The 15,507-nt window shown below is 45.6% G+C and overlaps 1 protein-coding gene across 1 annotated transcript in view; it reads left to right on the plus strand.

The window, feature by feature from the left end:
- The window catches only part of MOGAT1 (monoacylglycerol O-acyltransferase 1), an 86,397-nt gene that overhangs the window by 16,878 nt on the left and 54,012 nt on the right, over nucleotides 1–15,507 (plus strand). The window contains 1 exon segment of the mRNA XM_068280560.1: nucleotides 13,633–13,852. The gene's annotated coding sequence lies outside the window, so the exon portion shown is untranslated.

The raw sequence follows: 15,507 nt of genomic DNA on the forward strand, positions 1-15,507 counted from the left end.
TCCTAAGTGGGCAAACCACTAGTAAATGCTTGGTCCTAAGCCCCGCCTCCAGCCAATAGCAGTCTTTAGAGACCTCCTGGCTGTCTCTTGCTGCCTGTCATCTGTGTTTGTCCTGTGTGGCTCCGCCTCTCCTCCTCCTCTTTGCACAACAGGTTCCAGCCAATCAGCAGCCACCTCAGGAGTCATCTGATGGCTGCTAGCCAGTAATGCTGAGGACTGAGCTGAAGAGGGAAGATTGAAATACAGGCTGCTGAATGATCCTGCGGCCTGAGGTACAGCCAGGCTGTGTGTTCTGCATACACACAGTGCACCTGATAGCAGTGGAAGAACGTGTGTTGCTATGAGACCAGCAGTGACAGCAGCACAGAGACAGATGCAGAAGGGAGGAGATAGACATGGAGATCTCTTCACTGGAGGCTGCACAGTATCTCTCAGAGCAGGTCAGGATGACAGGAGAATCACAGCATAGGCACCCCTCCCTGGCACTGGTGATAAGGATCTGACCTGACTCATCACCAGTAACTGCACAGTCTGCTGGCAATGCAGCTTCTAAAAAGTAAGCAGGTCATTAGTATAATATTGTTTCATTGACTAAAGGTGGCCATACACTGGCAGATGGCCACCTGATTTAACCAACAGATAGATTCTTCTCTGATCGAAATCTGATTAGAGATGGATCATGTACTGCCACTCACTGCAAACAGATTGTTAATAGATTTCAGGACCATCGCCACTGATGAGGTTTGTTTCATGCGGGGCCCCCAAATCCCGCTGACGCACCCTCCAGGTCTCTCACAATATTTCTCCCACAGCGCCCGTCCATAGTGGTGGCAGAGCACACTCACCTGTCTGGCTAGCTCACTCCCTCCAGTGTGCTCCTGTAATCTCCCAGTGCCTGTTCTCTGTGAGCTGGTGGCATGTAGGAACTCGCCTACGGGGTCACCGAGAAAAGGCATCAGAGAAATGAAGATGTGAGCACACAGAAGGGAGCACGTCGGCCAGACAAGTATGTGGTGAGTGGGCTCTGCTGGCAGCATTCTGCAAGGGCCTTGGGGAGAAAAATGAAGGAGAGATATGGGGGACCCATCACCGGCTCTGGTACCCGGGCTCACATTTCATAGTGCTTGGCCTCCACCCCCCTTCAAGAAAAACTTTATATGCAATCTCTTTCTCAGGAATAAAGTTACAGCGAGTCATTTGTGTGGAAGTCAGTGAGCCTTCTGGTGATGAAAATGTAGGCTGGATGCATTCCAAAGCCATCATACACCTGACAGTTACTGCTGATCACAGCTCTGTGTTGATGGAGGATTGGGACGTTAAATATTAATATTATATAAATATTATTATTTACATATTATATTAATATTAAATGTTAAATATTTACCTATTCTGGCATCATCCCTGTAGGCAGGTGATTGCTCCGCCCCCTCCCTTGGAGATGTGGCCCTGGCAATTTCCCCCCCCTAAAATCACAGCTGAAGCGCTGTCCATGCCCACCTGCATTGCCCCGGCCCGCCTCCAGCTCATTATTAACCTCCTTGCCGGTTATCCCGAACACAGTTCGGGGTAACCTGCGCAGGAGGATTTCTCAGGCCCCGCTGGGCCGATTTGCATAATTTTTTTTTTCCTACACGCAGCTAGCACTTTGCTAGCTGCGTGTAGTACGCGATCGCCGCCGATTCGCCGCTACCCGCCGAGCCGCCCCCCCCCCCCCCCCCCCCTGCCCCAGACCCCTGCGCAGCCTGGCCAATCAGTGCCAGGCAGCGCTAAGGGGCGGATCGGGATTCCCTCTGACGTCACGACGTCCATGACGTCGGTGACATCATCCCGCCCGGTCGCCATGGCGACCGGGGAAGCCCTGCAGGAAATCCCGTTCTCAACGGGATTCCCTGCATACTCTGATCGCCGAAGGCGATCGGAGTGGGTGGTGGGATGCCGCCGCTCAGCGGCTATCATGTAGCGAGCCCTGGGCTCGCTACATGATTAAAAAAAAATTTTTTTTTAAAAAAAGTGCAGCGCTGCCTCCTTGCCGGATTTTTTAGAACGGCAAGGAGGTTAAAGGACTTCAAGGCGAGCAATTAAATCTGCCTTTACTTACCTGGGGCTTCTTCCAGCCCCTACAGGTCATTTGTGTCGGGGTCCCACTGGCTGCCTCTCAGGATCGCCGACCCCAAACGGCAAGTTGTTGGTTTTATCCTTTGGTGTTCTAGGTTAGCACTTCCTACTTGTCCCCTTTAGCCCCTGTCTGGACCATTGTTGTGATATGTTATAAGCATAACTTTACTTTCAGACAAGTGTTTTTTTCTTCTAATTCCAGTCTACTTATGAAATGACAACTGAACACAAAGAATACATTATAGTGTTTATTAATGGTTTATACTGATATATATTGTCATCAAAACATTCTGTAGTTCCTGCATATGTAGAACTTGGCTTCAGCAGAGCTGCAATGTTATCTGATCAGGAAGTACTATGCGCAGATTCGCGTCTTCTTAGTGGCGATACCTGTCTGCGATCTCCTCTTCTTCTTCCTCCATCCACATCCTGTTGCTCTGCGATCACGTCCCCTGGCGTGTCCCTCTGATAATGTTGCTTGCAACCCCTTGCGTCGGGCGCATGCAGCGTCATCAATTCGGGCGGCATAATTCAATTTTTTTGTATTGGATTCAATACAAAAATCTGTTTTGGATCCAATATAAAAAATTGTAAGTGTAAAAAAAAAAAAAAACAAGCCATGAGCAGCACTACTAGCAGCAAACATTAAAGTAAAAAAATAAATAAAATAAAATATTTTAAGAAGTGCTTTTTTTATATTGTACACATGCTTGCGAGCAGCTTGCAAGACCGCAAACTGCAAGCGGTCCACAAAGATGCTTACAATATAAAAAAAAAATGCTGAAAAAAAATTGTACCACTTTTGGTACAAAAATTGCCAGGAAACAAAACGCTAGGGAGGTTAAGGTATTCCATTATAAGCTGATACAAACAGGAGTCCTTTAGTTAATCAATTGGCCAAAAAATTCTACTGTGTAAAGAGAGGTAAAAAAAAGGAATGACCGCACAAGAGGAATAACAGGGCCACCTCTCTTCACACATTATCGTTTTTCTGATCAAATCTGTAAAATCGACAAGTCTATGGGCACATAAAGTGCTGCAGATAAGATGAAGATCTTTGGCCAAAAGATATTAAGCCTGCCCACCAACGCCAAGGTAGACTCCTCTAGGGCAGGTCCTACACTACACTATGCTACCCTAATCTAATAGATGCTAGTCATCTTTTACCTCACGTGTGTGGTTTTGTTTTGTTTTTTTGTTTTGTTTTTTTATTTAATTTAATTTTAAATAAAATGTATTTGTATAATCTCTTCTGGTGCATGATTAGCCGTGCACTTTTACTGTGTCTCCATAATGTTCCATTTCTGAAATCCCTCTTCCTCTGTGCAGACCTGCAGCAAATCTACATTGAGGAAGTAGGGATACCTACTACTAAAGAGACAAAGGTCTGTAGCTTATTATGTGAAATAGGAAAATAGTATGTTTACTTTGTTTGATGCCCCATTTCTCAGGTATTCCCACTTTTCCCCTGTAGGCTAGCAGGAAGTGGGAATATCTGCAGAATGGGACTTCACAGAAGCTAAACAAAGGGAATCATGCTTCAGAGGAGAAGATACAAATACCTTTATGTAAATAATATATCCAGAGTTCAGGTACGTATTCAGGTACCTCATCTGACCCTACATCTAACCTGCTCTACCCTATCACTACAGTCACTGAGCGTCTGTCTACCCTACATCTAGCCTGCTGTACCCTATCATTACAGTCACTGAGCGTCTGTCTACCCTACATCTAGGCTGCTCTACCCTATCACTACAGTCAATGAGCGTCTGTCTACCCTTCATCTAACCTGCTCTACCCTATCACTACAGTCACTGAGCATCTGTCTACCCTATATCTAACCTGCTCTACCCTATCACTGCAGTCACTGAGTCATTAAAACAAAATTCTTCTAAAAATCAGGTCATTCTCAAATGATGTTTGATCAGTATATCAATCAAATATTTATTGAGAAGCTCTATTCTTTCCTTGATTAGACAGGGGGCGTGGGGTCCCCCCCCTCCCCCCCCAGTAATCCGCAGCCATATAGCTTTGCAGTGCATGGAGAGGTGCAAGGCTGGTGACATGTCATTATGAAATTAGAGATAAAATCTAACGGTTCAGATAAAGGATCAACATAGGGCAGATATTGATTATTTATCTGGTCCACTAATCTAATAGTGTATGCCCATCCTTTGCGTCATTCAGACAGTGCAGGTCAGGTCAATACAAGCATTACAGACAGCATTTAAAAACTAAAGAATGTTCAGAAGGGGGGGTGGGATTTTTTTTTTTTGGGGGGGGGGGGGGGTGGGTGGGGGGGGGGGAGACTACAACTAGAAAGAAGTAAAAATAGAGAAAAGTATTGCCTTGAGTTTGCGTCATTCAGTCAGTGCAGGTCAGGTCAATACAAACATTACAGACAACATTTCAAACAAACAAACAAAAGAATGTTCAGAAGGAGGGGTGGGATTTTTTTTTTATTTGTATTTTTTTTTTGGGAATGAGGGGGGGGGGGGGGGTACAACTAGAAAGAAGTAAAGATAGAGAAGAAAAGTATTGCCCTGAGTTTGCGGATGATACTCACCTAGCCTGTTTATTACTTACCTTGTCTATTAGGATGCCTGGAGAGGGGCCAGGTATTTAAGCTGAGCTGGATGTTTGCAGCGTGGAAGCAGAGGGCATTATGATGTTGGAGTGGGCTTGGGTTTTTAAGCTCTGCTGGTTATTTATAGGGTGGAAGCTGAGGGTATGGCCTCGGATGGGTGGAAAATCCTTCTTACATGCAAATCATCACTAACCCAGGATGATGCCTTTACTATATATTTTTAATAATTTAAATATTTGAACAAAAAAATATATTAAATTAGCAAATGAAACCCACCTGCCTGTTATATGAGCTGCCAGTTCATTAATAAGAAGCTTGTGGCTTTCATTTGCTTGCATGGCATCTAATTCCTGAGTGAGTAAAGATTTAACATGTAAGACAATATTCAGCTTCTACTTACCGTACATGACCGGTGGCGGTGTCATTGTAGAGATGCTGGTCTTCTTTGCAGGTCCTGGCTGTGGCTGGGGTGGTGGGAGGCAGGCAGTGGTTGGTAATGGAAAATCCGCTTTAGCTTTATGGCTTCCAATCAAAAGGCCTCTGCAAGGGTTGCCGTGCTGTTTTGTAATCCTTTGGAAATGCAGTGATCTTCCTGTTGATGAAGCACTGCAGCAGATGCGGCTTCATGAGTTGATGGCTGTACACACACTCGATGTTCCCGTCAGCTGCCAACAGCTCGTAGACGTTGGCAATGGCATGCATCACACAATCCTGCTCTCCTCTTCGTTGTTGGTCCACCGGCAGATGCACCATGTTCTTCACAGGATCCTTCACATAGCCTTTGAAGCTATCCTCAATCTGCTGTCTGGCCACATCTCCAAATGCATTTGAGCTGTTAGCAATCACCACCTTCTTACCATCACACGCAGTGACAAACACATGATGCTTCTCCCAATCCATGTTGATCTGAACAGTGGGCTGCGTTGTTGGTGTGACTTCAAAGCATACTTCTCTTATGCAAGGGTGACCGGTTGCATCTTGAAACTGTTGTTGCAGGAGTTGCACAGCTGCCTCCACCACGCGGCCAGTAAGCATCCTCTTGCCTTGAAGGTCCTTCTTGTCCTCCAAGATCAGCCCCAGGTCCGGGAGCCAAGGTTTTTCTCTTTGCGTCGGTTTCTTCCCTCTCTTCACTTTGCTGCTGTGAGCTGGCGCTCTGGTGCTCCTCTTCTTCGCCTTCCTCAGTGATCCCCTCACCTGGTTTGGGTTCCAGGCCCTCATGATGTTGTTAGGTTCTTCTTTTTCTTCTTCTTCCTCCTAAATACCTTTTTTTCTTCCAAGAAAATAATGTAGCTGGAGACTCGCAATCTGCTGCAGATCCCAATGGCATCCAACTGACGAATGACTTCCAACTGCCATTGGCAGCAGTTGGGCTCATGCCAAGCAGCAGTTGGGCTCATGCACAGGATGTCATGCGCCTGTCTGAGGATATTGGTCAGCTGGGAGATGGCTCTTCTGATCAAATACTACTTGAAAAGTCTCTACTGTTTACAAGTTATTAACATCTTTTAACCATTTTTGTTAATAATTCTGTTATTATATCTGATATAATTGTAATGAATGTAAGATAAAAAAAAGTTCTGCTGATACCTATCTGTCTATCTATCTATCTATACAGCATCTCTCTCTCTCTCTCTCTCTCTCTCTCTTTATATATATGTGTGTGTGTGTGTGTGTGTGTGTGTGTGTGTGTGTGTGTGTGTGTGTGTGTGTGTGTGTGTGTATATATATATATATATATATATATATATATATATATATATATATATATATATATTTATTATTTTTTTTTTCTAATTTAGTTGGTAAACCCTTGTGAATTTATTACACCTCATATGTATACATCTTAGTCCGTTGCTACCTCAGCAACAATATACGTTTTTATCTAATATTCCATCTCAGGGCTGTGCCACACTGCAGAGGGCTTTCAATCAGTCAGCCCTGCGCTTGCGGTTTCTAAAAAAACGCTCTCATTGATTTACATTAGAATAGAAGCAGAACTGACGCGAGCGCGATTTTCTGAGTAATCACAATTGCCACAAATTTGCTGTGATTTCACGAATTGAAAAGCGCTGTGCATTGTGGCTCAGCCCTTAGAGTAGGACACACCCATTCCCCTAAGCAGTAACCTTATCCTCTCACTCCCCATTCTCATTTGTTTTTAAGGTGTAGCCGAAAGGGAAAGAAGTGCCCAATTTGGGTCTATACCTCAGTAGAGGGAAGCCTCAGGATAGTCAGAAGGCTTCTTCTGTCCCCGTTCAGCTCGCCGGTCCAGCGCTGGGACACACCGAAGCTCATGGACAAGCCGTTGTCCATGGAGCACGGCCACAGACTGCTCACGCCTGATCAGTAGCAGGGAGCTGAACGGCTTTTCCACTGAGACCAAGCAGCGGCTCCATCAGTGGCGTAGCTAAGGAACTGTGGGCCCCGATGCAAGTTTTACAGTGGGGCTCCCCAAGCATTCTATACATAACAACTGATACGGCGCACCAAAACCTGCCAATTGCAACTACAGTGTCTGAGGTGCAAGAAGGGGATTTGGAACAGTTTGTTAATGATTACCACTATTCAAAGTATCTGTAGAAGTGATTATTAAGAGCACAGGACCAATAGAGAACTAATACTGTAGGTGAGGGAGGGCCCTTTGTGGCCCCTCTGGCCCAAGGGCCCCGATGCGGTCACAACCTCTGCAACCCCTGTTGCTACGCCCCTGGGTTCCATGCAGTGTCGGACTGGGAGCTGGAAAAGCTGAGGAAATCCACTTGCTGGCCAAGCAGCAATAATCAGGTGTTGCTGCTCTCAGTGAAGACTTGCTGCAGGTTTCTATTGGGAGTGATAACACAGGGTTACTGCTGCTTGGCCAGCAGGTGGATTTCCTCCGTTTTTCCACCTCCCAGTCCGACACTGGCTCCATGCTAATGCACTGTCAACATTTTTAGTCAAAATCGATCAGAAATCGATTGTTCTGACATTTTGGTGAATCGATTCACAGCAGATCAAATCTTTAAGGATTCAAATGAGAAAATCAGTGAGTATATGGGCAACTGTAGACCACAATCAACTTATAGATATAAATCATGCAATTCACCTGAAAAACCTTATTTTATATAAAAAGGTAAACATTTTCTAAAAATGTAATTGATGATTGTGAAGGAGGTCTTCCAGCTTGCACATTTTTTAACCTTTTTATTGCCTTAGTGTCTTGCTTTTACATAATTTATAGACAGGGACTTTTAGTGGTATCCAAACTGCAGGCCACAGAGTCTTTCCCAGTGCTCCCCATGTTCTTTAAAGTGTTCAATGGCATGCGGCCCCTCGGCTGCCTGAAATAGCCCCGCCCTTGCCTGCAATGTAGCCACGCCCCCTTTCTGCAGTGGCTTCGTCCCCACTCTGTGTGGCAGCATGTTGCCACTGGGGAAGATGGAACAGAGGCTAATAGGGCAGCACGGTGGCTTGATGGTTAGCGCTCTTGCCTTGCAGCACTGGGTCCCTGGTTCAAATCCCAGCTAGGTCAACATCTGCAAGGAGTTTATATGTTCTCCCCGTGTCTGTATGGGTTTCCTCCGGGCACTCCGGTTCCTTCCCACATCCTAAAAACATACAGATAAGTTAATTGGCTTCCCCCTAAATTGGCCCTAGACTACGATACATACACTACACAATACAGACATATGACTATGGTAGGGATCAGATTGTGAGCCCCTCTGAGGGACAGTTAATTGACAAGACAATATATACTCTGTTGGCGCTGTGGAAGCTGTCGGCGCTATATAAATACTAAAAAAAGAATAATAATCATTGGCCCCAGCATGCTGCATCTTGTAGGGGCAGCCAAGTGACAGCTCAGGTCAGAGGAGGAAGTAAGGAGTAATGAAGAGGGTGACTGCACTGGAGCAGGTATGTGTGTGTGTATATCCATGCATGCATGTGTGTGTGTGTGTGTGTGTGTGTGTATCTATGCATGCATGTGTGTGTGTGTGTATCCATGCATGCATGTGTGTGTGTGTATCTATGCATGCGTGTGTGTGTGTGTGTGTGTGTGTGTGCGCGTGTGTGTGTGTGTATCCATGCATGTGTGTATCCATGCATGCATGTGTGTGTGTATATCCATGCATGTGTGTGTGTGTGTATCTATGCATGCGTGTGTGTGTGTGTGTGTGTATCCATGCATGCATGTGTATATGTGTGTATCTATGCATGTGTGTGTGTGTGTGTATCCATGCATGCATGTGTGTGTGTATATTCATGCATGTGTGTGTGTGTGTGTGTATCCATGCATGTGTGTGTGTATCTATGTGTGTGTGTGTATCTATGCATGCGTGTGTGTGTGTGTGTGTGTGTGTGTGTATCCATGCATGCATGTGTATATGTGTGTGTATCCATGCATGTGTGTGTGTGTATCCATGCATGCATGTGTGTGTGTATATCCATGCATGTGTGTGTGTGTGTATCCATGCATGTGTGTGTGTATCTATGCATGTGTGTGTGTGTGTGTGTGTGTGAATCTATGCATGCGTGTGTGTGTGTGTGTGTGTGTGTGTATCCATGCATGCATGTGTATATGTGTGTATCCATGCATGTGTGTGCGTGTGTGTGTGTGTGTGTGTGTGTATCCATGCATGCATATGTGTGTGTGTGTGTGTGTGTGTGTGTGTGTGTGTATCCATGCATGCATGTGTGTGTGTATATCCATGCATGTGTGTGTGTGTGTGTGTGTGTGTGTATCTATGCATGTGTGTGTGTGTGTGTGTGTATCTATGCATGCATGTGTGTGTGTGTGTGTGTGTGTATCTATGCATGCGTGTGTGTGTGTGTGTGTGTGTGTGTATCTATGCATGCATGTGTGTGTGTGTGTGTTTGTATATCCATTCATGCATATGTGTGTGTGTGTGTGTGTGTGTGTATCCATGCATGCACGTGTATGTGTGTGTATCCATGCATGCATGTGTGTGTGTATATCCATGCATGTGTATATCCATGCATGTGTGTGTGTGTGTGTGTGTGTGTATCTATGCGTGTGTGTGTGTATCCATGCATGTGTGTGTGTGTGTGTGTGTGTGTGTGTGTATCTATGCATGCATGTGTGTGTGTGTGTGTATGTGTATCTATGCATGTGCGTGTGTGTGTATCTATGCATGCATGTGTGTGTGCGTGTGTATCTATGCATGTGTGTGTGTGTGTATCCGTGTGTGTGTGTGTATCCATGTGTGTGTGTGTGTGTGTGTGTGTATCCATGCATGCATGTGTGCGTGTGTGTATCCATGTATGTGTGTGTGTGTGTGTGTATCCATGTGTGTGTGTGTGTGTATCCATGCATGCATGTGTGTGTATGTATGTATGTATGTATGTGTGTGTGTGTGTGTATCCATGCATGTGTGTGTGTGTATCCATGTGTGTGTGTGTGTGTGTGTATCCATGCATGCATGTGTGTGTGTGTGTGTGTGTGTATCCATGCATGTGTGTGTGTGTGTGTATCCATGTGTGTGTGTGTGTGTATCCATGCATGCATGTGTGTGTGTGCGTGTGTATCCATGTGTGTGTGTGTGTGTATCCATGCATGCATGTGTGTGTGTATATCCATGCATGTGTATATCCATGCATGTGTGTGTGTGTGTGTGTGTGTGTGTGTATCTATGCGTGTGTGTGTGTGTGTATCCATGCATGTGTGTGTGTGTGTGTGTGTGTGTGTGTATCTATGCATGTGTGTGTGTGTGTGTGTGTGTATCTATGCATGTGCGTGTGTGTGTGTGTGTGTGTATCTATGCATGCATGTGTGTGTGTGTGTGTATCTATGCATGTGTGTGTGTGTGTGTGTATCCATGCGTGTGTGTGTGTGTGTATCCATGTGTGTGTGTGTGTGTGTGTATCCATGCATGCATGTGTGCGTGTGTGTATCCATGCATGTGTGTGTGTGTGTGTGTGTGTGTGTGTGTGTGTGTGTGTGTGTGTATCCATGTGTGTGTGTGTGTGTGTATCCATGCATGCATGTGTGTGTATGTATGTATGTATGTATGTATGTATGTGTGTGTGTGTGTGTGTGTATCCATGCATGTGTGTGTGTGTATCCATGTGTGTGTGTGTGTGTATCCATGCATGCATGTGTGTGTGTGTGTGTGTATGTATCCATGCATGTGTGTGTGTGTGTGTGTATCCATGTGTGTGTGTGTGTGTGTATCCATGCATGCATGTGTGTGTGTGTGTGTGTGTATCCATGTGTGTGTGTGTGTGTATCCATGCATGCATGTGTGTGTATGTATGTATGTGTGTGTGTGTGTGTGTGTGTGTGTGTGTGTGTGTGTGTGTGTGTGTGTGTGTGTGTGTGTGTGTGTATCCATGCATGTGTGTGTGTTTGAGGGCCCTTTTATGCCTATGTCCAGCGCTGTCCATTATGACACACCACACATTGGGCTTGATTCACTAAACCGTGATAACTCAGATATCACACCTTATCAAAGATACCACACCTTATCAAAGTTAACACGCCTTATCAGCGTAGCATAGGGAGGGCTACGAACTTATGCCTGTAATTGTCAATGGCACTCATCCTGCCCTGAGCCCCTGCGGGTTCGTTTAGTGAATCAAGCCCATTGTGTGTGACCCACAAGATAACATGAAAGTCAGTGGACTTGTTTCTGTTCACTGTAGATAAAGCTTTCCCGCCAGTTGCAATGTAACGCACCCTGGAACACTTTATCGCACAACACACACGATTTTCCATTAGGGTAATAATGCTGGCGCCGCAAACTCAGGCCGAAACCCAACCCCCCGCCATGTGTGATGCGTTATAACATGTGCATAAAATCTCATTTGCGCACGCCTTACCTAGATATGTATGCAGTGGACAGGCAGCCTAAAAGCCCCACTGCAGATCTATGGAAGCAGCTAACAGGTGGTGGTTGAGCAGCCTTTCTGAATCAGAACAAGTATAGTTTATTTAGTTTCATTCAGTTTATGGAAGTGTTCTTTGTGGATCATAATTCTATTTGATTTTACACAGCCTGTGGAAAATACTAAATTCACTCAAGAATTATTCAGATGCCGATTTTGGATTCTTGTTATGGTATCATGATATTGGCAGTACAACATGGAAAGAATAACAAGTAGATAAGAAGGTCAGGGAGGTAGTGAAGAACAAAAACTTGGAGAGATGGAAATCAAGCCTTAGGCCTCGTTCACATCTGAGCGGGAATCGCGCGATTTCCACTCACCGCAGACAGGTAGCGGTTTTTAAAACCGTGTAGCAAATTATATCCAATGGCAGTGTTCTCACTGCCGCGATCGAGGGGGGTTTTGCGATTAGCGATAATCGCAAACGCATTACCTGCAGCGTTTTGGCGGCGATTCTTGAGCGATCGCAATTACCATGTATAGAACCGCTAATCGCGATCGCTCCCAAAACGCTACTGTGTCCAGTGATTTTTCCGTGTTAATCGTGACAAAACCACTCCAGAAAAAACGCTAGCAGTAATCGCTAGCGGTTTGCAATTTTAGGTCTAAGTTTAGAAATTTTGGGTTGAAATGGAATAAATTGAACGACGAATGTTGCAAAACAAAAGTGTGTATAGATGTTGTTAGATAACGATCGTTCGTGCATGCGCAGAATCCATCACCCAACAAACTTTGACGTCACTTTCATATGCGCGAGCAACAATTGTACATGATCGGTCATTTGAACATAAAGTCAGTTGTTAAAGAGAACCCGAGGTGGTATTTCATTATGTTAGTGGGGCACAGAGGCTGGTTGTGCACACTAACACCAGCCTCTGTTGCCCCATGGTGTGCCTCCAGGACCCCCCTGCGCCCCGCTATACCCCCCGCAGTGCTGGCGACACGCAGCGTGTCGCCAGCACAATGTTTACCTCTGCCTGTCTGGTAGCGCCGCTCCCCCGCCTCCTCCGTATCGGCGCTACCCACCCGCGTCCCTTCCCTCCCGCTGATTGGAGGGAAGTGACGCAGGCGGGTAGCGCCGATACGGAGGAGGCGGGGGAGCGGCGCTAACAGACAGGCGAGAGGTAAACATTTTGCTGGCGACGCGCTGCGTGTCGCCAGCACTGCGGGGGGTATAGCGGCGCGCAGGGGGGACATGGAGGCACACCATGGGGCAACGGAGGCTGATCTTAGTGTGCACAACCAGCCTCTGTGCCCCACTAACATAATGAAATCCCACCTCGGGTTCTCTTTAAGGTAGTTCAATTAAAAGCTCAGCATTCCGGTCGGCGGATGGTCATTCGTCTGCTAATTATCTGTTGTTACAAACGATAGTAGTCTAAAGTCTGAACCTTAGCATTAGTGTGACCTAAAGCCTAGTACACACTTTCAATTATGGTTGGCCAATCACTGACCAATTTTACCACCTTCGTGTAGTATGAGGGTTTACCTACACAATCTGCTCATAGTATACTATGGGCTTGATTCACAAAGCGGTGCTAACTGTTAGCACGCCTGTGAAAACCCCCTTAGCACGTCTAAACAAGCTTTTCGCGCATAAAACTTTACGCGCGCAAAACTTTATGCGCATAAAACTTTACGCGCGTACTGCACAGAGCGCAGGGCGCTCCGCGCGAAGTGCCCATTAAAGCCTATGGGACTTAGCGCGCGTTAAACTTTGCGCGCGTAAAACTTTGCGCGTGCAAAGTTAGCGCGCGATCTGATTGAGAAATCCGGTGCTAACCTACTTAGCACCCTGGTTAGCGCGTCTAAAGACTTTAGACGTGCTAAGTAGGTTAGCACCGCTTTGTGAATCAAGCCCTTTATCTGTTGACTCTCATACTACATGAAGGTGGTAAAATTGGACAGTGATGGGCCAATCCTAATAGAAAGTGTGTACCAGGCTTTACTGCATCTAGAGAGAAGAGCCAGACTCACCACACACAGGGTCACAGCTGTGGGAGACTGTAGAAAACATTACAGGTAACTATCATTTCTCTCAACAGTGAATGCCCCAAGGAACTGGGGGAGCCCATTGAAGAGTCCAGCGAAGATGGTTTGACGACTCTGGATTTACAATGGCGCTTCAGAATGGACTGCAGAACCTCAGACTGGAGAAATCCCTCACTGATGTAGTCCTGTGCATTGGCACTAGCGTGTTGTATTGGCAGGATTGGCACTCATGTCACATCGTATTGTATTGGCAGCAGCCAGTAATTACTTCAGGTAAGAGACAGCAGGCACCACAACATTTCTGCATTACCTTGTTCTCTAAGCCTCGTACACACGCTAAGCTAAAGTCGTTTGAAAAGTAAAAAGTACAACAGATTCCGCTGTATGCAATCATGTGCAAAAATGTAGCCAAATGACGACGAGCGACCGATATCATGAATTTTGCCCAATCCATCCGGCACATCAACTCAGACTATTGTGCAAATATCGTGCAGTCAGCACTTGTGTACAATGGCATTGTTCTACTGAAAGGGCGCATGCCATGCATAATGTCATTTACACTTGCGCACCTAGTATTTAAATGAGTTGGTCATTTTCAAAATCAGTGTGCAGAAATGACACGTTTTTCAAAAGACGTCGCTGGTAAAGTTGTTTCCAAGATGTTGGTCGTCTGTTTTCTGCAACTTTTATTGAGCTGTGTACAGACCTTTAATATTATTTAATTGGCAATCTTATGTAATATGCACTCTTTAGGTCTAGTTTTAACTTTGTGACATATTTGGTTATTTAATAAGAACTGAAATAATGAGGCATGTAAACAGTGTAAATCATTACCTGCACTATTTTGCGAGTGCTGTTGAAACAGCGCAGGAGATTTGGGAACAGCTGGCACCACCATAGGCTGTAGTAGTAATTGCGGCTAAAGCGGAGCTCAGTGATTAATTTGGGCGCCGTCAAAAGACGGAGCTCAAATTACTTTTAAAACACTGTAATTCGGCCGCCAGCAATAGCTGGCAGCTGAATTACATAATTCCCCACCATCCATGGTAGCCTGGAGGGGGAATAATAATAAGGGCCGCCGGGAATTGTGCAGGAGCAGGGTAAGCTGTATATCGGCTTTACCCTGCGCCCAAATCTCCCAGTGACTAGTTCATAGGTGTGCTGTGCTATTTTGTTACATCTGTGAAGGCTTTGGAAGTGTGCATTGTGCCATACTGAAAAGGTATGCATTTTTTTTTTATTAACGAAGCTTTATTAAAGCAGAAAAATTGTGAACACAAACAGTGAACAGAATCATAGGCCTAGTGCACACCAAAAACTGCTAGCAGATCCGCAAAATGCTAGCAGATTTTGAAACGCTTTTTCTTCTTTTTCTGCAGCGTTTCAGCTAGCATTTTGCGGTTTTGTGAAGCGTTTTTGGTGTAGTAGATTTCATGTATTGTTACAGTAAAGCTGTTACTGAACAGCTACTGTAACAAAAAAACGCCTGGCAAACCGCTCTGAAGTGCCGTTTTTCAGAGCAGTTTGTGTTTTTCCTTTTCTTAACATTGAGGCAGAAACGCATCCGCAATCCAAAATCTGCAGCAGCCCGGGAGTATGCGTTTCTGCAAAACGCCTCCCGCTCTGGCGTGCACCAGCCCATTGAAATTCATTACCCTAGCGGATCCGCACCCGCAAGCGGATCGCAAACCGCAGCAGAACCACTCTGGTGTGCACTAGGCCATAAAGAGAGAGAAATATGCCTGTACAAAAGGCAGTATATCATACATATACCAAAACAACAGGGGCAGCATCTTTACGTAGATTAACCTCCCTGGCGGTAAGCCCGCAGGAGGATTTCTCAGGCCCTGCTGGGCCGATTTGCATAACTTTATTTTTGCTATGCACAGCTAGCACTTTGCTAGCTGCGTGTACTGCCCGATCACCGC

Source organism: Hyperolius riggenbachi, chromosome 4 (genome assembly GCF_040937935.1).
Source record: "Hyperolius riggenbachi isolate aHypRig1 chromosome 4, aHypRig1.pri, whole genome shotgun sequence".
NCBI classification, from domain to species: domain Eukaryota; kingdom Metazoa; phylum Chordata; class Amphibia; order Anura; family Hyperoliidae; genus Hyperolius; species Hyperolius riggenbachi.